General features: G+C 38.0%; 1 long non-coding RNA gene across 2 annotated transcripts in view; it reads left to right on the top strand.

Annotated features, from left to right (window-relative positions):
- Positions 1–20,390: 20,390 nt before the first annotated feature.
- LOC112540954 (uncharacterized) overlaps positions 20,391–25,559 on the top strand; it is a 117,886-nt gene continuing 112,717 nt past the window's right edge. For both annotated transcript variants that reach the window (XR_003084985.2, XR_015798460.1), the window contains exon 1: positions 20,391–20,893. This is a non-coding gene — a long non-coding RNA (uncharacterized LOC112540954). The remainder of the gene's footprint in view (positions 20,894–25,559) is intronic.

Genomic DNA, 25,559 nt, shown 5'->3' with positions numbered 1-25,559 from the left:
TTCTTATACTATATACTAATTCTTATACATCCTTTTCAGCAGCATCCGTGGTGTGTGTGTGCACGCATGGATGCATGTGTCAAAATGAGCAAGATGGAAAAATGGCAACACAATCCAAGCCCCGCGCCTTTTGTACAGGTATGCAATGTTAGTTCATGTCAAAAAGGGGCAGGGACTGGATAGTAACACTGCATCCAACATCTTGTCTGTTTTCACACACACACATACACACACCATGGATGCCACTGAAAAGGAGGTATAACAATTAGTATATAGTATAAGAATTGGGTCAAAATATTAATTGCCATTTCAATCACAGATATTTCCTAAAATTAGTATTTGGAACCTTTTTGACTAACAGCTCTGGAACAGCAAGAGAGAATGTTAATTTCTTTTACAGTTTATTTAAAAAAAAAATAGCTTACAATTCTGTAATAGTGTGATTCTGAAGAACTACTTTGCAGCATTGCTGCCTGAAGTTTAAAGAGGATATTAACAGGATAGAATAGTCCTAAAATAGCTAGTAAGAGTGAACTTCTGCTAAGCAGACTGCAACATAATGAGATTTTTTACTTTGGCCGGGAAAATGGTGTGAGCTAGCTTCCAGGTGATTTTGATTTCCAACAGATGCATGATATGAAAGATCTTTTTAACAGATGCCGACTGAAAAGCTGGAGCAGCCAAATTTTTTAAGCCATATACCCAAATGTTCAAACGCATAAGGTTCTGTTGCTCATGCTAGAACCCCAACTGTCTTTTTCTGTCCTGACATCATATTTGAATGTATGCATTGGAACTATAATGTGTTGCTTTTCTACCCAATGTATGTGCATATTCACAGATCCAGTACATATGGGGCATTCTACTAATGTTAATATACATGGGTCAGGGGCAACCTACCATCCCAAAGTCACTCTTCATCTTTGTTTTAGAGTTTTTAAGTTTGCAAAATGTCAGTATTTCAGTAAAATGAATGCAAAAGTGTGGCCTCAGTCATATCATCACTTGTCCATCTTAAAAGAATTCTGCTTTGATCTATTGAAAAGAAAACATGGATATAATTTCTTTAAATGAGATCTTGTGAAATGCAAAGGCTACTCTTGCACTGTCAAAAATTGATTTTAAAAAAGGAAACATATGACTGCCTTTCTTCATTGTAGTCTGATTTCTCCTGCTTTTATCATGAGAGAAATGTTCTCAGAAATTAGCAGAAAACAATAAATTTGATATCTGACAGGGGGTCGCAAGTTAATGCATTGTCTTCTGCACATACAAAGAATTGTCAGTGAACCTCTTCAGTAGCAAATAACATTGCTAACATTGTCTGGGAAAGGACTGCAAGTGCACTGTAGACATAAGTCAAAGCAAATGAGTTGGAATTCTTTGTAGGAGATTTGATACACAAAATGTACTACATCTGAGACCTATAGCTAATGTAATGCATAGATTGCCTTCTTACAGATTATGATGATGAGTTAGAAAATGTGGGCTGCTCACAAGAGCAATTTCTTAAACTAAAATCCATAGGTATTGCTTATAATTTCATGTTTCATGGACGGTCCAGTACAATAAAGAATTCATTCACATGGGAAAAAAGGGAAGATAATAGAAGAATTTTATGACAGAAAACAGGATACCGATCTAATAAAGAAATAAAAAACTGCATAAACCCAAGAAGATAAACACAACTATTCTTAGGCTATAATTCTAACTACTGACCTGGGAGTAACTGCAAATATTTAGATGGCCACAGGAATGAAATGTAATGAATTGAACTAGGGTAGAAGCACTGTAGACATAGGTTTAGAGAAATAGGTTTGACTTTCAGAGGATGAATGATCCAGCTTTACCACTAGAAGCCCATGTGGCCTTGGTGACACAGAATGTGTGTCATCAGGTTCAGCTTGAACATCAGCTGTGATCATTTTATGACTGGGATGATCTATCTCCTGATAACTTTTAATCTATTAATTAATCAACTTGAATTGATTACCACCATGTGTTCTTTGTGAGAGAGCCCCTGAGATGAGTCAGAAGTTTCCATTTCTGCCATGGCAAAATTTATATGCACAATTCTGTCCTAAAAGAACTTTGCAGAACTGTTAGTTTGCTTCCAGGTCTAATTCAGCATTCTGGTGCAGTATTTAATATCCTAAATGGCTTAGGACCCAAATAAGTTTAATTAACTTATTTGCAGAATATAGCATGAGAAGTGCTGTTCTAGAAGAAATAGAAATGATATAATGATAATATCACTTTGAGGACTAGAAGGGAGAAAGACTTAAGGAATCACTTGCTGAATGCGAAAGAAGAGAGTGCAAAAACTGGTCTGCTGCTCAGTATTAAAAGAAAACCAATATTATGTGAACATACAAAGTCAACAGAATGCAGATAAGCACACAAGTTGAAGTAGTAACATATTTCATTTTTATAGGCTCAAAACTTCACAGGGATGATGACTGTAGCCATGAAATAAAGAGATATCTATTACTTGGCACTATATGACAGATCTAGACAAAATAATTAAAATGTAGTGACATCATGCTGACAACAAAGGTATATAATACCTATGAGTTATGCAGTTCTAACATATGGTTGTGAAAGCTGGACCATCAGAAAGGCTGAACAAAGAAAAAATTATGCCTTTGAACTGAGGTGCTGGAAAAAATGGTTAGGAATACTTTGGACTGCATGAAGAACAAAATATTTCAGTACTAGATGAAGTAAAACCAGATTGCTCACTGGAAGCACTAATAATGAAAGTGAAGCTTAAGTATTTTGGACATATAATGTGAAACCAAGAATCACTGAAAAGCATTCCAATGCTTGAAAAAAATTGAAGGCAATTGAAAAAGAGGCCAGTAGAAGACAAGGTGGCTAGATACTATGAGGTATCTTGTGCTTACAACAGCTTAAAGAAGCAGTTACTGACAGTCAGTCCTGGTGAAATGATGTCGGTTGGGTCACAAGGAATCAGAGGCTATTGTATGACAATATGATCTCCATGAAAGAATAAGTGAGTTAAGGATTAGCAGAAATATGGATTGCCCATGCTGCAGAGGTAGGCAGATCTATTTTGGTCTACAGTTATACAGTACTTTAAAAATAAGGGTGCTTTTTGTGATTAAAAAAAAAAAAAAAGATTGAAAGTTTGCAATTCAACTCTGCACATTTTCACCTAAAATATATGTTTCATGTCTTTCCCTTAAAATATACCGTATTTAATTATACGGATTTACTACTGTAATACATATTTTGATATGCATTTTATGAGCTAAGAATAATACCATAAAATTTAGAGAATGTGCAATCTTATCTGTGTAGTACCATGGGAAATAATAATTTATTCAACTTATATGCTGTCCTACTCTGAATGACTCTGGGCGGCTCACAACTATCAAACAAAAAATTACAATAAAATCAATAAAAGATAAAGATAAAAGATGGCAAGCATGACAAAGCAAGGCATCTCATTCTCCCGTGCCAAAGGCCTGGGTGAATAGCCAGGTCTTCAGGGCTCTTCCAAACAGCAGCGTGGGGGCCATGAGGATCTCAAGGGGAGCTTCATTCCAGAGATGCTGCTACAAGAAAGCTTGTTTCCAGGGTCCTGATAGATGGCATTGTTTAATTGAAGGAACCCAGAACCTGCCAACCTGCAGCCAATTTAGTTTGAAAAATGCAGACCAAAATGGAATTCTTCAGCACTTCTACCATGATATCAGTAGTGATTTTCACAGACTTATCTCAATTATAGAGTTTCAGCCTTTGTATATAAATATGATCGCTAAATAAATAAATAAATAAATAATCCCGGAGTGTTGGGCAAATAAATATTTAAATTTTAGGATTTCCTCAGGTTCAGAAACATATCAAAGAGCAGACTAAGAGGCATTTTGGAGGAATTACATGTTTATGAATATATTCTTATGTAGGTAAAAACCAGACAAGAACATAATAAGAGGGTGGAGCAAATTGCAGAGAAGTACTAAGAGAAGAAGTCAGCAACACAACACAATGCAATTTTGCCATACCTCTGGATCCAACTTCTAACGAGAGGGCATATGTGGTGAGGATGAAATAAAGGGACTATACAATGGCTGATCCCAGGCTTCATAATTCCTCACCAAAGGGAGGTCTTGCTAGCTACCCCACCAACATCATATTAAAAGAGTCCTCATACGATGGGGACTGGAGACATAGAGACAAATTCTTTCCTCTTTTTCCTCTAATTTGTTTCCCTCTTTATGCTGAAAGGCAGATTTCTGGAGCAATGCATTTCCTCTAGTCATGGAGGCTACTTATACAACTTAGAATTCTGCATAATCAGGAATCTGCTCAGAAATTATGCATCAAAAGATCATCTAGGAAGTGCTTGTAAGAGAAAAAGTAAAATGTGAATTGTATGGCCAAAAAGGCAATGTGAATTTTCTGGAAATATTTAGTGTTAGTTTATGTAACCTATTTATAGAAGGCAGTTTCAAGAAGAACTTCCAGAAATCCAAATGGATGGCCATTGTAGCAAAAGCAAAGTCCTGGGTGCCTTCAGAAAATATCCATGGAAGAATGTGAAATTAACAATTAATTTTTCCTTATGAATAATATAAAATATTCAATTTTTTATGCAAGTGATCCATAAAATTCCAATATTAGCATGATGAAATCTTTGTTTAAATGTGTAGAAACAGTTTGTGTATCCACTGAAGAGCATGGTGTCAAAACAATGTGTTGTACAATATTTAACAAGTAACAGGTTTTCAAAAGAGCAAGCAGGGATGTTTCCCTTTTAACATTTTTAAATGGGGAGGCTTTATCTAAACCCATCATGCACTCTTTCTAGCCTTCTTTAAAGACAAATCTGGCTTTTAGGTGGGAGCAAAATATTATACTTGAAAGCAAGATAGTCACAGTTTCTCTGAGAGCTACTATCTTTTTTCTTCTGATATTCTGAATCAGGCACCACTGACTAAGTGCCTACTATTTATATAAACAGTTTACTTTCTTTTTTGAAAAGAAAGAAAAGAACTTAAAACCCTTGATCAAGTGCATCAGTCTTCTTTTATGTCAAAAATTGTATACAGGTGGCCAATTCATCGCACCTGGTAAAATAATATCAATCACTCCAAGAACTTCCACACAACCCTTTTTTACTCCACAATCCCTCCAAACCATTTTGAAGCTGACTGTGCAGCTGTCTTCACCTCTGCATACCATGGAATGCATAGAAGCAGCACAAAATACTAAGAGTTAATGTGCTTTCCCTGCAGCTGATTAATATAATCCTCAAGGTACTGCAGATCATGAAACAACCAATCCCCACACCACTCTCCTTTACTACATGCAAAAAGCAAATAAAATGAAATTCTAATCCCTCTCCACATCTCCATCGTTGTCCTCATATATACAGGTCAGAAAGCCACAGTATGGACAGAACATGGTGAAACAGACTGGTTCCAGGTTGGCAAAGGAGTGTGATAAGGCTGCATACTCTCCCCTTATTTATTCAACCTACTGTATATGCTTCATATATATTAAGGGAAGCTGAAATGGAAGATGAGCAGTTTTAAAATTGGACAAAGAAACATCAATAACGTGCACTATGCTGATGACACTACCCCAATAGCTGAAAATGCACAGGATCTGCAAGCCCTAGTAGTGAAAGTGAAAGAACACAGTGAAAAAATGGGACTAAAATTAAACATAAAGACGACCAAACTAATGATAACATGAACTAACTGATGAAGATATTGAAGTGGTGGATAAATTCTGCCTTTTAGGATAAACCATCAACAATAAAGGAACAAGCAGTCAAGAAATACACTGACTGCAGACTAGCACTTGGTAAAGCAGCCATGAAGGCCTTGGAAAAGATATTCAAATGCTATGATGTGTCTATACCTACAAAGATCAGAATTGTGCAACCCATGATATTCCCTGTGATACTCTATGGAAGCAAAAGTTGGGCTTTAAAGAAGCAGGATAGGAAGAATATTGATGCCTTTGAACTTTGATGTTGGAGAAGACTCCTGAGAATACCATGGACAGCCAAGAAAACAAACCAGTGGATGGCTGATGTGGGTCTTCTGGGCTGTGTGGCCGTGTTCTGGAAGTTTTGGTTCCTAACGTTTCGCCAGCATCTGTGACCGGCATCTTCAGAGGACAGGGGCACAGACAGGAGCAGTTCTCTCTGTGTCCTCTGAAGATGCCGGTCACAGATGCTGGCGAAACGTTAGGAACCAAAACTTCCAGAACACGGCCACACAGCCCGGAAGACCCACATCAGCCATCGTATTCCAGCCGTGAAAGCCTTCGACAATACAAACCAATGGATCATCAAACAAATCAACCCAGAGTTCTTACTTGAGACGCAAATGACCAGTCTCAAATTATCCTACTTCAAACATATTATGCGAAGAGCACAGCTCTCTGGAAAAGGCTCTAATGCTGGGGAAGGTGGAAGGGAAGGTGCAAAGAAGGAGGATTAGGACGACCAGCAGCAAAGTGGATGGACTCAGTTACAGTGGCAATGAGTGCGCCATTGAGAGACCTGAAAGAACAAGTTAGGGATAGATCATCATGGAGAAAATCTATCTCTGTGATCACTAAGAATTGAAAACTACTTGATGGCACATAATCATCATCACCTACATCTCTAAAACATATTGTATATATTTGACTGAACATTTGGAAAACAGAAACAAAAACAAAAATAAAATGAGGAGTTGCCCTGAAGAGGCAGCTGTGAAACTTCCAAGCCAAAATTCTTCCATTGCATTTAAAAGCCTATGATGGTAAAAGGGTAGTATGCCAGTAACTTGGCAAGTAGTTGCTTTCCACCATAGCCGTAGCAATGTTTTTATGTTGCATGGAGGAGAGAAGGTGGAGAGAGGGAAATACAGTCTAAATAATATCTACAGACAGGTCCTAGAAAGAGAATTCTGAAAATTACCACTGGGGGAAAGTCCTAAAGCATCAACAAGCTCCCCACCTCTAATTATACCTACTCACCATGATAATGCATATTCCTTGTCTTCCATGGCTTAAGAAACATTTATTTTGCTTATATAGCAGATTTGGTTAGGATTCACAAAACCTTTATACAGGGAGTGTTACAAATGCAGATTTTCATGTTACATTCATACAGGATTACAGTCATGCTGCAAGGATGCCTCTGTGTTCTGTCCACAAAAGACATCCTGTGAACCCATCCTCAGCCTGTAGGGCTGTCTACTCCAAATTCCATCTAAAGGCGACAATATGAAAGAGTAGCATTGGATAAGAGCAGTCACATGGTCTCCTTACATTTTGGTATTTTTCTCTAAATGATATTATTTATTATATACATGAATGTATCCATCATGCTAGTACTTTCTGGATACATAACATTATGCATTGTACAGAAAAAGGATAAGACATAGTAAGCAAAAGTAATCAAAGATGGGACATAAGAGAAAAGAAAAATATAATTTATACCAACACCACTCACTATACTTCTCCATACCTTTCTATCCTTGGAAACTATCTTTGTTTCTGCGCTATTCTTACATTGCCTTTTGTTCTTTATACTGCTTACATCTCTTTTTCAGAGCCCCATGAACTCCACCCAACTTTCTTGGTCTTTCTGATTTTCTTGACTTATTCCCTCTTCCTTCATATATTTTGTGATTTAATCCTCATTGTTTCTTACTATATCACCAAATTGTTTCAATATATTTCTTTCATACTTCTCATTCACTTTTGCATTTGTAACTGCCATGGTTAGGTTCTTCTTACGGCTCATCCTCATGTCATACTTGCTGAAGCACAAGACACTTTACTTACATCTTTTGTGGGACAGGTCCTCATGATGTTGCCTCCGTTTTATCTCCAGCCTGCTGCTGAAGCAGCCTAGACACATCTGCAGTTGTTCCAATTTGGAAGTAGCATTTTCTTTCTTCTGATACAAAATTTCCCATGGAGATAATCTAGGATGATGTATGGATGAGCTTGAGGCTGATGTGACCAGGGACAGGGAACTACATTTTCACAGCTATTTTGGCTTTGGCTGCAAGAGAAACTGGATACCTGGTTCTTTTCTCTTTACAGTAAAATGTCCAACTCTCAGGAGATAGATCTGTCTGCCAGGAATCTTGTTATTTGGTATGTGTGTACATCAAGTGTGTGTATTTGTATGTGATGGAAGGACCATAAAGTAGGGAATGCATGTGAGACAGACAACACACCCACACACCTATAAAATGTGGAATTCCAATCTGTTTCCAGCCTGCAGTAATCTGGATGACCTCAGATGACACAATCTATGAAATTATTTCAACTATCAATCTCTTGGGAATTGACAGTCCTGTTAGAAGCATCCGATAAATAATAAAAATTAAGGTTCGAATCCCAAACTCCATCCCATCTTATGTATGGGTGAGCAATTGTAGGTGATGTTGGGGGAAGGTAAAAGGATAGCAGGGAATCCACCTATTGTTGCCTTCATACAATTTAAATTATATGAAGGAAGCCATATTGCCCAGACTTGTTCTGAATTCCAGTAAATGTAGGCTGTTGGTGCAGTACAATTTATGTCCATATACTTTACTTTTGATTCAAGGATGAGAGGAAGCAGTGTTACGCTACAGTCCTTAAAGGCTCTAGACACATTTATCTTTGACTATCCTCACTGCAGTAATAATCCAGATGCTTAGGGTTATAAACATATTCCCTGGGCCTATAATTCTTCAGTAAATTGCAGGGAATTTTCTTCTGCTCAAGAGCACATAATATTTTCAGGTCATGTATCCACATGAATTTATTTGTAATTGTGATTGCAAGTTGACTTCACTGATTCCCTATTTTCAGATTTCTTATTTTGAACTTTAAAAACTTTATATAAGCTCCCAAAGTTTAGTAGGCCCTAGGCATTGTGCCTATAGTGCATAATAGATAATAAAGGCTTGGGAGGAAAGCACATTAACTGACCATGAAGAAAAGTCCTTAGCTTTCCCAATGTATGGGGCTTGTCAGAGAGAAGGAAAGAGAAGCAGGGGTAGAGCAAGAGCATATAGTCTGTGATGGTTATGCAGAAGTCAGTGGTGCCTGCCCTCTGGAATAATATTCCACCGAGATCTGGATGGCTCCCAACCAGATGATGTTCAGGAAGGTATTATAGACCAGGCTATTCTCCCAGGCTCTGGGGCAGAGTGAAGGTTGAGCCCTTGCTAGATGGACACTTTTGGGTATATGTCCATGATTTCTTTTGGTATTTTGTAATTGTTTTACTTTTTTCACTGTAAGCCACCCAGAGTTGTTAGAGTTGGATAGCCTATAAATTGTATGTATGTATGTATGTATGTATGTATAAATAAATAAAATACCCGTATTAAGCCTTTCATTCTTGCTTACGGTGAGATTTCCTTCCTTCCTTCCTTCCTTCCTTCCTTCCTTCCTTCCTTCCTTCCTTCCTTCCTTCCTTCCTTCCTTCCTTCCTTCCTTCCTTCCTTCCTTCCTTCATCTCATAACTCTTGACAATATACAAGATATGAAAAAAAAATTAAAACATCTACAGTAAGATTAAAATATAAAAAACGTAGAAAAAATAAACAACATACAGTTCAGCATAACAGTAGAAAATTAAAGAATTAAAAAGGCAAAAGATGATGTAGTAAGTGAGTGAAAATTGCTGCAACACTTTCCAGAAAACCAGTTTTGATAACCTTCTGAAAGCCACCAAAGAGGCTAAATGTAAAAGAACATGCACGTGCACACACACATACACACACACAGAGAGAGAGAGAGAGAGAGAGAGAGAGAGAGAATGATTTCAGGACATTTCTGCAGTAATTAGAGCTTAACTCCTACAGAAGATAGGAGACAATGAATAGAACATTTGGCAGAAAGGTACTTCTAAAATTACAGGAATGTTGAAGGACTAAAATTTTTCAAGAGAAGAATTTGGACTTTTTGGAGATTATATAGACAGTAGGATTTTTACTTAATTGTAGGGAAATCTGGCGGCTAAGGGTTATTGTGTTTGAAACCATAACTATAGTTTTATACATTCTCTTATGGTTCTATTAATTCACAGAGATTATATACACACACACTTCTTAAGCAAGTATTAGTTATTACTAAGTTATATGCATACATTAGTACAGCATAAGCAGATGTTATATAAAAGTATCTCCTATTTTATTCTCTGTTTTGGAAGTGTCTATCATAAGCAAAATTGTGACCAACTGCCAGCTAGCATATGCTTCTTGAAAAAAGTATATTTTACATTTTCTTCTGAAAGCTATAGGAAATGTGACCCAGCAGATTACCTCCTCTGGCAGCCTAGACAAAACTGCACTATCCCCACCCATTGATGTCTAGTCAGGGTTATTGTATTTCATAATCTTTGGTTATATTCTGGCATAATCTTTCAATTCTTCTGCAGGTCCATAAGCTATCACCAAAGACACTGGTGGTGATGCACAAACATTCTTCATAGAGCAAGATTTATGATATGACACTGATTTATATACTTTATACTGAAATATATATATATATATATATATATATATATATATATATATAGTATAATAAGTATATTTTATTTTTATATATATATATATATATTAAATATATATATATATATAATATATATATAGTATAATAAGTATATTATATATATATATATAGTATAATAAGTATATTTTATATATATATATATATATATATATAAAGTATAATAAGTATATTATATATATATATATATATATATATATATATAAAGTATAATAAGTATATTATAATATATATATATATATATATATAATTTTTAATATACTTAGCATGTAAAGATATTAAAATGCATACTTTCTTATTCATATATGCTCATGGTATCAATATCTCTCTGTACAAGATATGCATCCTGTTTCATGCAAAAGTTTAGGCATCCCTGATTAAACTGAATGTTTCCATGAACCCCTGAATGTAAATTGACTACAACCTTTGCATGGTACAAACACAACATATAGATGATATGACATATTTCTACAAATCAGAATACATACTTATTAGTTACATGCAGTTGTTTACAGATTCAAAACAAGGAAACAGTATACTATATATGGAACTGTCTTAAACACACAAGATGAAATTCAGTTGGCTTTTATGTTTATGAAATTGCCACAGTAAATAGAAGATCTCCATATCCTGTGGATGTTTGGAGGAGGAGGAAGAAGAGTTAATTGTGCTACAGTTTACATGGGGAGAACAGTCAAAAATCATGGGAAGCAAATATCATATGAAGCTTATATTCTCTCTCTCAGTGTGTGTGTGTGTGTATTCATTCTATCAATTCATCTAACATTATGGATGATCTCTGGCAGGACCGGGATGGTGGAAGTGTGACCATCCTTGCTCTCCTTGATCTCTCAGTGACTTTCGATACCATCGACCACGGTATCCTTTTGGGATGGCTCAGGGAATTGGGGGTGGCTGGCATGGTTTTGTGCTTGTTCTCCTCCTTTCTTCAGGGCCATTCCCAAATGGTGGTGACAGGGAGCGAGAGGTCCCAGCCTCAGCCCCTCCTTTGTGGGGTGCCACAGGGTTCGGTTCGCTATCCGCTCCTTTTCAAATCTACATGAAACCGCTGGGTGAGATCATCCGCCATCATGGGATGAAGTATCATCAATATGCTGATGATACTCAATTATACATTTCCATCCCAGATGAGGTAAGTGATGCCGTGACTGCCCTTTCGCAGTGCCTGGAGGCTGTAAGGGTCTGGATGGGGATCAACAGGCTTCAGCTGAACTCTGGTAAGATGGAGTGGCTGTGAGTTAATGGCTCCTCTGTATCAGGGACTTTGTCATCTTTGGTGCTGGATGGGGTAGCACTGCCCCAGACAGACCAGGTGCGTAATCTGGGGGTCCTCCTGGACTCACAGCTCCTGCTCAAAGAGCAGGTGGCGGCCATGGCCAGGAGGGCCTTTGCACAACTTCGGGTTGTGCATCAGTTATGCCCTTTCCTGGATCGGGATGCCCTTCGAGCGGTCACTCATGCCCTTATTATCTCCCATCTAGACTACTGCAATGTGCTCTACATGGGGCTACTCTTGAAGAGTATCCAGAAGCTGCAGCTGGTCCAGAATGCAGCCACGCGTTCTTTAGATTTTTAGAGCCCCAAGAAGGGCCCATGTAACACTGTTGCTCTGCAAGCTGCACTGGATCCCAGTCTGCTTCCCAGTTCAATTCAAGGTATTGGTTATCACCTTTAAAGCCCTACATGGCATGGGACCAGGTTACCTAAGGGACTGCCTCTCCCCCATGACTTCAACCCATCCCACCCGATCACACAGAGACGGCATGCTCCGGACCCCCTCGGTAAAAGAGCTCCGATTAGTGGGGTCCAGAAGGCGGGCCTTCTCTGCTATAGCCCCCACCCTTTGGAATATCTTGCCCCTGGAGTTGAGATTGGCCTCCTCACGCCTGGCCTTCCAGAGGGATTTGAAGACCTGGCTCTGCCACTTGGCCTGCGGGGAGGAGGGGAGACATCAAGTGTGGGGACAGCTAATCTCGTAGATGGCTTTTGTCTCCAGCCCGGGAAACCATCAGCCTCTTGGACTTTTTCCTCTTGGTAATATTTTCTACACTTTTTATGTCTTTTGTAATTTTATATGTATTTATTATTTTAATGGATTGTGTGAGCCGCCCGGAGTCCCCCATTAGGGGGAGATGGGCGGAGATAAATTTAATAAATAAATAAATAAATTACACACAACACACATACATATGCATCATACAGACATATTGTGAAAGAGCATTCTCAACTTATTTCTAATCCAAATGTTAATACTCAGTTTTACACATGAGTATACAGATCCAAGTAAGCATTGATTGAATGAAAGAGAGAAACAAAAATGAAGGCCACCAGCAGTAACTAAAAAAGAAAGAAAATGTCTCTTAGGATATGTAACTTTGCCCCCTTGGCATTCTGGAGCCCAGATGTGAAAGGCTGACTAGACCAGGATATGGGGAAAGGGAGGAGAAAGGTTTGCTGTTGACCCAGCTTTATTTCATTTTGACCATATCAGGCACTACACTTGCGATAGGAACCTTCTTTCTCAGAGTATAAGCAAAGAGAGAGAGCATTTGTATTATGAAGTTCAGCCTACAAGAGAATTCTGTCAGACATTTACATTCAAAATGGGATGAAAGTGTAAAGTGGAAGATAGGTGAAAGGTGTGTAACTTCAAAATCAAGAGTGTAATGCAAACAGCGAGAGAGAAGGAGAGAGCACCAGGGCAACATAGTAGTAAAGGTATTGTACTGGATTTGGGGATACCCAGGTTTATATTCATACTTCACAATGGAAACTCACAGGATATATAATTAGCCACTCATTCTCTTAGACCTCCAACCTTTGCAGGTTGTTTTTGAGAGAATAAAATGAAAGGGAGATTCCTGTGCAAGTTCCCGAAGGAAATGTGGGATATACATTTTTTAAAAATGAGTAAAATAAATTAATACTGGGAAACTTTCATAATAAGAGGCAGTTATTCAGATTATCAGGCACTAAATTGTTTCAACCTTGAGAAGATTTATACCAACACCGCAAGTGGCAGTCAGAGCACTCTCAACTGGTGCTTCATGATAACTTTATTTATATAATTTTATTAAAGAATTTAAAAAGGAAGATTAAAAATGAATACAAGCTAATATAAAGTAAGAAAATTTAAAAAGAAATCAAAGAGAAAGCTAAAAGTGCAAGAAAGGGGGGGGGGAAGGCAAAAGAAAAATAGAAAAGAAAGAAAAAAGAAAGTTTCTGATGTTCTTTACAGCAATTATAAATACTACTAGACAAACTGTGACCCGTTGGGTCTCCGTTTCAGACATATTTCCTTACCTAAACAGAGAAACAGAATCACCACAGGCAGGCAAAAAAGCAGTGGGAGTGGGAGCAACTTCTGACTTCCTGATGGCTTCCCCTTTGACTTTCCTGTGGGAAGCTGGCAGGGAGTCTCACAAACCTTCCTTCCTTCCTTCCTTCCTTCCTTCCTTCCTTCCTTCCTTCCTTCCTTCCTTCCTTCCTTCCTTCCTTCCTTCCTTCCTTCCTTCCTACTATTCAACAGTGTCTCCATCTTCTCAGAATTTAATTCCAGCATGTTTGCTCATGCAATCTTTTATCAAATTTAGCCAACATCAAGGGCCATTAATGGTTTCCTTAATCTTAAATGGTAAAACACAGTAGAAGTGGGTTTTATTTGTTATTGATGGCATTTCACTCCAAATATCTGTATGACCTCCCCAGCAGTGTCATGCATATATTGAATAGTACACAGAACAAAATTGATTCCTGTGACGCTCCATTGCTCACTAATCCTCAGCAACAGTTCCTAGGTACTACCTGATAAGAACGACTAGAGTATTGAAAAACAGTGTCTGCTAGGTCTAATCCCATTGTATGTCCAGAGAAATGATATGGTTGATGGTACTGAATGTCCCCAAGATAAGCTGTATTCCTGCTTTTCAGTTGCTGGCACAGGTCGTATTCTAAATTGACCAAAGTAGTCTCAGTCCCAAATCCTGGCCAAAAGTCCAATTGAAACAGGTCTATCTCCTCCAGCTGTGTCCTCCAGTTATGAAATTATTACTTTCTCAATAATTTTTTCCTCAAAAATGTTTGAGAGTAGTCTTTAATTATATAGACTTTGCAAGTCAAGAGAAAAAAATTAAGTGGGCTTTTTAAAAATTGCCTTCTTTAAGGACTGAGGAACCTATCCTATCCACAAGGAGAGACTGACAGTTTCCTTAATTAGGCTGTCTCATCAGCCTTGTTCAATCAGCCAGGCAGGGTAAGAATTCAATAAACAAATGGTAGACCTAATTTTTCCACATACCCACATTCTCAAGATTTCTAAATTGGAAAAAGTCCAAAATAATAGAATAAGTGTTTGTACTTATCAAAATTCACAAATGTCTTTATTAACAGGTTGGGAAGAACTTGAGACTTTAGAAGCTTAAACTTAGGAAAAAAAATCCTGATAGATAATAAATGGCATCCACAGTGGGAGTGAAAACAGGCAAGGTGGCGGTCACAGCATCATAATCCAAGCCCTTCCCTTTTGTACATGTGTCAAGGACACACACACACACGTGCAAAAGGGCTGGTTTTTGTTCTCAATGCTATGACCTTCATTTTGTCTGTTTTAACACCCCCTCCCCTTATAGATGTCCCTGTATATAACTAATGGGAAATATTTGAATGGAAAGGAAAGCAATAGAATCTCTAGTTCTGAGCTGATCTTCTAGCAGTCATCTGATGCTGGCCCCCTTTATTACATGGTTGCTTGCAGATGCCTTATATTTCATGGCATAGTAGCAGAGGAGAGGACATTCCAACCGACCCGCTAGCAGGCAAGTCTTCATTTCTTTCCCTCCTTCCATGATTCATAGATTAGTGGTAGAGCATATGCTTTACATATAGGGACGCTGAAACTCAATCTTTATTATTTCAAATATGACTAGAGAATTGTTGCCATTCAGGTCAAGAATAAATGGACTCAGTGTAAGGCAGCCTTATTGCTAGGATCTTATGACAGCAAAGAGGCTTGTGACATCTTAAAGGCTATCAAACTGATACACCTTCCTGGATCATAATCCACTTAACCTGATATTTACTAAAAGCATTTCACTTACTAATGGAAGGCCAACAGTTGGGGATCTTTAAAGAACCAAAGGAACTAAGACTTGTAATAAAGCTATTGCTATGTCCAGGTCTGTTATATCTTTCCAGTATAGTTTTATTCAAAATTCAACATCCACTTTGATGTCTTATGCACTCTACCAGTATTGGGGTTATTCAGTCAGAAAGCAGAGAATAAACCCACAGTTAACAAAAGCATTTATCCAGCTAGTTGGATCCAGTGTGGTGTAGTGGTTTAGGTGCTGGCACTGGGGATACCAAGCTTCTCATCCACCCACAGCAACGGAAGCTTTCTGGCTAACTGTGGACTAGTGATTTTCTCTTAGCCCACCCTACCTCACAGGGCTATTGCTACAGGAAAAATAGGAGAAAGCAGCACTAAGCACACTGCCTTCAGCTCTTGTATGAAAAGTGAGATAGAGATCTAACAAACAAGCACATACAATTTCTTCTGAGAAAGGAAACAGTCACAAGGTTGTACAGGCACTGCAATGCTTCTTAATATAACTTCTTTTTATTGCTCCAAATCCTTCAAGAATGATTATTGTCCATGGAAAAGGGCTTGAAGCAGATTGAAACTGATGGTTGCTACCTTTAAATAAAATATACACATTTTCTGTACCGAGTTTTCATAAAGAACCATGTCAAGTGCAATAGCTAACACAATTTTTAAAAAGAGGACTAAACAATTAACTCTATCAGCATCAAATCGCAGGCTAAGAGCATAAAAATCCTCCAATATGATTCTTGCACAATTATACCTGGAAAACTATGTTCAAGCAATGATATGAAGCAATGATATGAGCGTAGATGATAAAGTCTATAAATAGTTTAAGAGGTAAACATCAAGGAGTGAAAGGGATTGCACAAACCAGTACAACCAGTCTTAGCCAGCAATAAGAGGGAGGAAATAAAAAGGTATATTTAAAGGAATATCACCAACAATGCAAATCAAAAGACTGCTTCACATGTTTATGAAGCACTGAAAAGCTGCTGAAGAACTGCAGCCTAGTGGCTGGCTATTTACATACATACATACGTACCTCTTAGACTAATCCCTTTAGGGATGAGCAATGTTATGCAAACACAGAAAAGGAATAATTAGTAGTAAGCCAAAGAAATTTAAAAAATAAGAAAAAGGCTTGCTTCCATTTACCACATCCATACAGCACTACATAACATTGTCCTATATCACTTTTGCTTCCCATCAGTGCTTGAGCCCTGGCGCTAGAAAATGAGGAACAGTCATGATCATTCATGTGACTGGAAGCTTCTGTATTTGTTTGTCTGTTTGTTTGTTTATTTATTAGATTTATCTCTGCCCATCTCCCCCTAATGTATAATATCATATCAACATAACTAGTCTACAAAGGAAGCTGGACAGTTAATATTGCTTTGATTTCTACACTACATCAGTACTATTCTGTCATTAAAAATGGATTTGCTTAATCTACCCTTTATAAAATCATCTGGGCTCTAGATGCAGGGCCAAATAATTTCTATTAATGTGCTAAGGGACAGGGACATCAGGGTGAGTGCACTGGCCCTGACTTTCCTGTGTTAATGGGGAGTTTGAAGAGAAAACTGTACATGTTCTGATGAATTATAGGCCTCCAGGTAATCGGAAACCCTACTGTATTTCCAGTGATATAGAACATAGTCACATTGGCTTGGTTATGAGTTATTGTCGGATCTTTCTCCAGAGCAGAGAAAAAGTGGAGATGGAAGTGATATGCCAGGGTGCATAACCCCATCTTCCATCTATATCATGTTTTTGTGATGTCTGCATATCAGTTAATTATTAGGCAATGAAGAGCATTTACCTTGTTTGCAATCAAACTTTGGCTTGATGTTCAAACTACAAACTAAGTAATAGGAAATATACTAGTTGGGCAAATAAGAATTACCATCTACTGTTTCTTTGCAGTAGGGGGTTCTCAAATTTTTTTTCCCTTTGCTATCTTCCCCAGGCTTTAAGATGCCTCTTGCCAACATAGTCCAGTAGACACAAGATATATTGCTATAGCTTCTGTTCAACTTTGGTTGATCCAAAGCCCCTGTTCCCCAATATTTATCTTACCTACATATTACTTATCCATACATATTCCAAATGGTGCTCATAATTAATCAGTCAGCTATTTCTGAATATGTACTTTACTTACATGAGTGATATTGCTGTTTGGCAATAGAAATCATGTTACTGTCATCATGAGATGCTGCTAAAAAGACCATCTATATATTGGATTTGCCCTCTTACCTTCTCTTTATCATGCAATATACTCTCTGCCTATGCTGACAGAAACTGACATTGCGTGCTTCATTTCTCCCCATCACTAGCTGTGATGGCTAAGGCAGATCAACACACATCATGATGTTAACATGAAAGAGATCAGGTACCTAATTTTTTTTCTTCCTTTTGGTGTCTGAGTCAGTCTTGATTCCTGGTAAATGCCAGTTTTCTTGGCATTGTCAAAAGCAGTGTGCCACTGTCTTTTTCCTAGGGCTGAGAGAGAGTGACTTCCTTAAGCTCACCCAGCTGGCTTTGTGCCTGACAGGACTAGAACTCAGTGTCCCAGTTTCTGGACTGGTGCCTTAATCACTACACCAAACTGCCTATCACGTGAACATTATCGGGGAGAGGAAAGAGCTTTACACATAGCTATAGCTCAATGTTTAGCAGTTTATTACAGTTCCTATGAGATGTGATCATTGTAGTATGAACAAAAGGGTAGCAAGTGGAAAATCTAGTCAAAGAACTTCCCCACAACACATTCAACAAAAGAAAGATTATGAATTTCAGGGGTACTCACTTTCCTATTCCCAAAATAAAAGTATGCAGCATCTATTCTAGAATTCACAATATGATCATGCCTATACCATCAAAGGTTTCTGCCACTCATGGATAAATGCATTGTACAGTGAATTCACAGAGCCAGCTTCTAAAAGAATTGTCATGATTTTTTAAAAATAAAAGTGCAAAGTATTTTAGGGTGTTTTAACTGCTTCAATACTTAATTATGGCAATGTGCCCAGTCCCCTTCTAAAGTAGGTCAGAATTACATTGCAGATTCAGGGGGCTAAGGTTGAAAAAAAAATAGATGTCTCAAGGCCAATGAATTAAGTTGTGGAATGGGATTTGAATCAAGGACTCTCCTACTCTTGGCTTCCATTCAATAGATTTCCTTCCAGGTCTGCTTTACATTCTGAAGATTTATCTTTCCTTTTCCCTACAATAATTTCAAGTATATAATGTTTCTCTGCAAACTTAATAAGAGGGCATCTTGGCTATAATTTTCCTTTTTAAATTTTCCTCTTATCAAGAATTGCACAGATCAAATCTCTTATTGGTCTTCATAGCAACAGTTCACCATTGATGGTCATGCTCAGCCACAGGACACTGATAACATAAAGAACGTAGGCAGGAACCTTTTGAACTGGAACTGGTATTACTCCCTGGCTTCTTTTAGAAGCATCTTAAACATGCTTCATAACTGCGATCATGCCATTAAGTTTTGCTTTCTAAGGATAACAACATTGACAGAAGAATTCCTTGTGGTTTGAGTGTGTTTAGCCACAGACTTTTATGATACATACAGTAATGGCAATTTTGAATTGGGTGCCATTTTACATATGGAGTCAGTTTAGCTCATTTGTCTCTCATATGACTTTGGATGACACATTAATGTAGTTTCTTTTACATTATAAGAACTAATGATTGAAAACTGGTACTTTGAGATAGGACAACTGAAGAATGTCCTGTATCAATGCAAGATATATTTCTAATTAATGATATAGTACACAGTATATCATTATTACAGAACTATTACATAATAAAAATAAAAACAAATTAGAAATATGAAAAGTCAGTAAAAGTGGTATCAGCATGTTTGTGTAAATAAATATTGAAAAAAATGAAAAATATTACTATATACTAGTTAGGACCCTTCCTATTTCTTGCTAACCAGTGCAATAATACAAACATTCAAGATCAGGTAATAGGCTTGCTGGTAGTGGCCAGACTTTTACATGTAAACCCTGTTAACGAAAGAACATTAAAACCTTTAAAGGCTTTTTTGATCCTGTGTTATCAGATATGGCGCTAATCTTGAAGGTAATTATGCATGAGTAAAGAGAAAAGATAAATTTGTGAAGAAACGGGACGCCTTTGTAAAAGACACTGAATTGAAGCTGAAAGCGCTTGCCATTTATTCGAAAAATAAATGCCGTAAATCAGTCTTATATTGACCTCCAATTCTCAATACGTGTAAGAACTACAGAGAAGAAGGAAGAAGGAACGACGTTGAAAATTCCTTTTGTTTAACAGACGATGAACGCAGACAAGATTTTCCTTGAGAATTCCTAAATGGAACGCCCAAATATCCCTTCGACAGTATGGTGTTACTCAAGACATAGAGAGAAACACACACACACACACACAAACACACACCCATCCTTAAATGAACCCTGAACAGAAGCCGATCTCTCTCTTTTCTTTCTTTTCCAAAGATTGGAAACATTCCTTAGAATACGAACCAGGCAGGGGTTAGCGAGCACGTGATAGGACGTAGTGTCTTCAGACAGATTTGTCTTCCCTTCCCACACAATATGTGCGTGCGCGCGCAAGAGCGCGCGTACCGTGGGGCGGGAGCGAAGGGGGGGGCAGAGCCGGAGGGCGGCGGCTCAGCTTTCAGTCCCCACCCACTTCTCTCCGTCCGGGAATGACTTCACGCCCGCTGCTTCTCGTTCCGCTAATGCACGGTAGAATCTTACAGTCGTCCTTCCACGCAAGGGAGACGGGCCTCGGCTCTCCCGGTCTCCCGCTTGCTCAGTTTTAACTCTTCCGAATGAAAAAGGGAGGATGCCCAAGTTGGGTTTCCGCGGCCCGGGGGGGGGGGGCTCGTCACGCCTCACGTGACCGTGCACCCCCCACGTCTTATTTTCACATGGGCAGTATTTAGTTTTCCAATTCGGACAAGCCGGAGTGGTGGCCGTGGGACGTCTGCGCCGTGCGAGGGACAGGAGAGGTGCCCGCTGACTTGACCCAGACTTTTTCCTCTCCGTTTCTTCCCTGCGACGCACGTCCGCCCGCCCGCCTGCCTGCCCGCCGGGCCTTCTTCCCGGGACGGCATCAGGAGAGTGGGATTCTGCATCTTTGGTATTCTTCTCACGCAACCTTCAACTCGGACGCCCGAGTGACTTTGCTCCGCCGCAGTGGGGAACGGTGAGTCCTCCGGACTTAGTTTTCTTTTCAGTTTTGGTCTCGGGCATGTGTCAAAACCAACCTTTCTCTCCTTTGGCAGGTCCTCCCCTCCCCTCGCCTCCCCTCCCCGCCAGTACTCGTGCAGGTTGGACATCCTTTCAAAGGAGGGTTATTATGAGGTCTTGCACGGGTATTTCTCGGCGGTTTCAGTTATACACCCACTTCTTTAAAAAAAAAAGAGAGAGAGAGTTTTCTCCTCGGGACAGTGCGACACAGCGACGCTGTTTCTTGCTATAGACAGGGTTCTGCTTTGTTTAATTAAAAAGAGGACGAGGGAAGAGGAGAAAAGAAAAAGAAGGGAGTTCCCTCCTTGCCGGGAAGAGTTTGATTTTTAACAAATCATTTTATTTATTTATTTACCGTCTCTAATAATGGTAAATGGGAGGAGTGTGGGGAATAAAAGGGAAAGTTTGCCAAGTCAGCTGCCACACTTAACGGACATTTGACAGTTATTATAATTAGGTGTGAGGCGTGTGGGGGGTGATAGCTAGCATACACACTTTGGGACAAATTGCTCCTAGATCCTAGACAACATTCACAAACACAGTTCCTTTCTTTTTTCCCATTTTTCTTGTGTAAAGCAGAATGCAATGTGTAAATCAATTTTTTCCCTCATGATGACTGAATAAATGGGCAATGCTTTTGAGTATAGACAAGTTCAAGTTGAGTAGAGATTGAGCTTGTTTGTTAACATCGGAATCCTGACTTTGATTTAGAATTTGGTTAAATTCCTAATCGTTTTCAAGGAAGGGATGTAGAACTCTTCCTTGCATAAGATCAGAAGTATGGAGGGGGGAAGAATAAGACATTCATACCAAGCAGTCCTGATGCTTTCGCATACATGAACAGGAGATTTATGAGTTCTCAAGCAGAAGCAACAGACAAAGCACAGGGTGTTTTCCTCTTACTCCTCCTCCTCTTCTTCTTCTCTAGAAATGAAATTAAATTCCGGAGTCTTGGAGTAGAATAATGCACTTTGATTATGTTTTCATAATGTAAAAATAATTCATATCAGGCAGTAAAAGTAAAACAAAAATGCAGTCCATTATGAGAAAGTTGCATTCTGAAACTAGCTTTACAGGGGAGTGGTTTGGGATGGGGGGAGAGGAGGGAGGGCAAGGACAATAGAAATTGGATTCATATTCAGACCAGGCTAGCAGCATCTCCATGAATGTGCAAGCTAAGGGAAAAACAACAAGAACAAGAACAACACAAAACTGTTATTTGGTTTTCCTTAAACAAAATCCAACCACTCCCCTTAAAATATGAATAAAACAAATCCGTGTTTGTGTATGAGAGACAGACTCCAGACGTTCCTAATTACAGCTTGAAATAAAGTCTTTGTGGGAAAAGCTTTTGCTTGCTATGGTTTTCAGAACTGAACCCAAGGAATACATTTTCAAAAAAAGGAGGATTCAGCATCCCATTATCTCATGGCTTTTTTTAAAAAGCCACACTTCCCCCCCTTCTTTGTCTGCCATACTGTTATCTACACCTCCCCCAACCACCGCCCACTGTGAGCTAAGACACCTGAAGGCCAGACATAATGATCAACAGAGCGCTTTACTCCAGCCTGTCTGGATTCCAGCCAGGTTGCCCTCCCCCCCCCCCCCCCGCTATTCTCTAGTTGAGGAGCCTGCACGCAATGCACGCCAAGCTTATTCTTCAACTGCGTGCAGAAGAAGGGTGGGAGTCTTGCCCATTTTGTGGCAAGACCAAACCAAACAATATCCCCTTTCTCTAGCTGGTCAGGGATCAGTTTTAGCACATGTATTTTTTTCTCTCACATACATTTGAAAGTAGCTCCTCTGTGCGTACCCACATATGGTCTATGACTAGTGCTTGCATGGGTTCACTGTCTGCTACCCCATTCCATGTTTGAATGCTTACAATTTGCTTTAGTTTTTGTGTGCCTTGTACACATACCGTAATATTTTGTGAGAGAATCCACACAGATTGTTTACAGAAAATATGTGTACCATATTGAAAAATTGTTCATATGTGTTTTACATGTGTTATATTCTGCTATAATACTAGGATATTAGAGACAAAAATGTCAGGAGAATTTAGGAACATATTTTTCAACACAGTTGCAAGAAGTTTGAAGCCTTGTGAAGTCAGCTGTTATTTTCATTGGTTGATGGTGTCTGAAAGAAACACTGCTTGGCTGTATGCCAACAATGTCATGAAATTTGACTTTGGGGCAAAATGTTGATGCTCCCTTCTTAACATGAAATTGTATTTAATAATATGTGGATGGGTTTAACTGTGTACACCTACTCAAGCATTCTTGAAAGTAACTCCAGCGATGTAGTAGTGCTTCTCTCTGGTAAGGGTCCAGAACTTTAAAAGGCAAGAACTATTCAGAGCAGTTTATTTTAGCTAAATTTGTCATCTAATTTTGCTTGATTCAAAGAAGACTTTACAGGGTCCTGTGCAAACAAAATAAATACCTGTAGCAGTGTTTCAGGAAGTTAACAGTGTTTCGCTAAAACTCAAAAAATATTTCAAGAAGAGTTTTACACTCCTCTAACTAGCCAAATTTCAAGAGATATCAAAAGATTTATACATTTGTCAGAGAAGAGTGTTGGAACAAAGAGAATAACACATTTTTCATTCAAAGCCAGTTTTCTACAAGATGCCAAAAAAAAAAGCATAATCAGTAAATATGTATTGTAAAAATAGACCAGTAGATATAATGTATCTTATAATACATCTTATAATGAATTTATAGCAAACCTTTGCTAAAGAATGGGTACAATGAAGGAGAATGCCCTCCCCAATCAAAATAATCTTAATTATTTTTTATTTTTTATTTTATATATAAAATAAATAATTTATTATTAATTATTTTAATTAATAATTTTAAAGAGTTACAGATTTGATCATTATGCTGTATATTTAGGTTTATTCAAACTAGTCCATTATCTCTTTGTGGGATTTGTTTTTGATACAACCTTATAGGGTTAAATTCAATTAAATCAAATTAAATGTTTTCCTGCCCCTGTAAAAGAAGTATGAAATAAATGTAATGTCATTCTCCAAATAATATTCTGGCAAACTTACATCTATTAATGTACAAACTGATAGGTGTAACAAATATTTTCTGGAAATGTCTCTCTAAAGCAGAGGAATAATGTTGCTGCTGTGTATTGCAATATATATGCATGGTAACTATGTTAGTCTGTTGCAGGTAAAAAAGTTTTGTGGTGCCTTCAACTGTGACAGATTTATTACGATTTTGTGGACTAGAGTCCAGTTTTGCATGTGTCTGAAATTTATTTTTAAAAGAAAACGTTTAGAACCTCTTTACTAACGGTAAAGGCATTAAAGTTACTCCAGTGCAATTGTTCACTATATAAGACTCTTAAGGCTGTTCATGAGAATACAATCATTCTGGCATTACTGATTCCAAAGAAAATAGTAACTCCTACTTTTGTTTTCATTATTATTGATTTAGGTTAATTACCACTTAACACACTTCAGTTGGTTTTTGTTCAAAAACATATAGGAAGTTATGGCCTCTTAAAAGATGAACTTATCCTTTTTTTCAGTAAAATACACAGATACATTTTCCATACCAACTAAATATGATTCTATAATTAGAAATTGGTTTAAAATTCTATCTGTAGCGAGACTTTCACTACCAGATTTCTGTGGGAATTGAAGTATTTTAAGTGAACCTGTGATCTGAAAAAGTAAAAAATTGCTTCCCAAATTGTTTCCAAAACTTCCCTAACTAGTCGTGAGATAATCCTAGAATAGGAAACAAAATACAACATACATAGCCTCTGTAATTGTTCACAAATAGAACATACATCAGCCACTAAGGCTTAATAGGAGCAAACATCTGCATGTCCTATGTAACCAATATGAATGTTTATGCACCCTGGAAATACAACTATATTTGTTTCACGCAGCAGTCAGATCCCACTGAATTGATTTAATATACTGATTGATGAAGTTGGTGATGGGCTTCAAAGGCAATAATTCTGGCATGTTACCTAAAAGGAGATTTTGACATGCATAGTACAGCTGTGCACATTTTTACCTAGGCCCACTGTCCTCCACAGAACTCTTCCTTGTAGATATGCATAGAAATGAAGTTGTATATTATATCTATATTAGCAGTTATGATTTGAAAAGTTTTTACTGAGATTATTCTCAAGGCGAGTAATCATATGCACTTGAGTAATTCAGTCATTAAAAAACCCTTTTCCATAAAAATCTTTCTGTATTGCTTTAATATATGTATTAATGTCCTGTACTTTAATAAAGCTATCAAGGATCAAATAATTCTATTCAGTTTAAATGTCTGTTGCTTTCATTTATTTTCTACTGTCTTGAAAAATGTAATAATTCAATCACTAGCTTTGTGTACACCTTCATATATTCATTTAATCTAAGCTTTTAAGTTTAAAAAATCCACATTTCTAAGAAATATTAAGGAGTTCACAGTGGCTCAGAAGAACTTTTTTGTTTCTGGTATTCTGGTACAAAATCTGGCAACATGAAATACCAACTGTAGTTTAGGCAGTTTTCCACTTCTCAGTTTGAAAATATATTTCTGTCATCTGAAAAATGACGCTGTACTAATAGTATGTACTCTATTGTGTGTCTGCACGTG

The sequence above is a fragment of the Python bivittatus genome, unplaced genomic scaffold (assembly GCF_059951505.1).
Source record: "Python bivittatus isolate LINGU-HERP-01145 unplaced genomic scaffold, Pbiv_v1 ctg000700_np1212, whole genome shotgun sequence".
In the NCBI taxonomy this organism is placed as follows: domain Eukaryota; kingdom Metazoa; phylum Chordata; class Lepidosauria; order Squamata; family Pythonidae; genus Python; species Python bivittatus.
The sequence above is the reverse complement of the archived record's forward strand: the minus strand, read 5'-3'. Positions and strand labels throughout refer to the sequence as shown.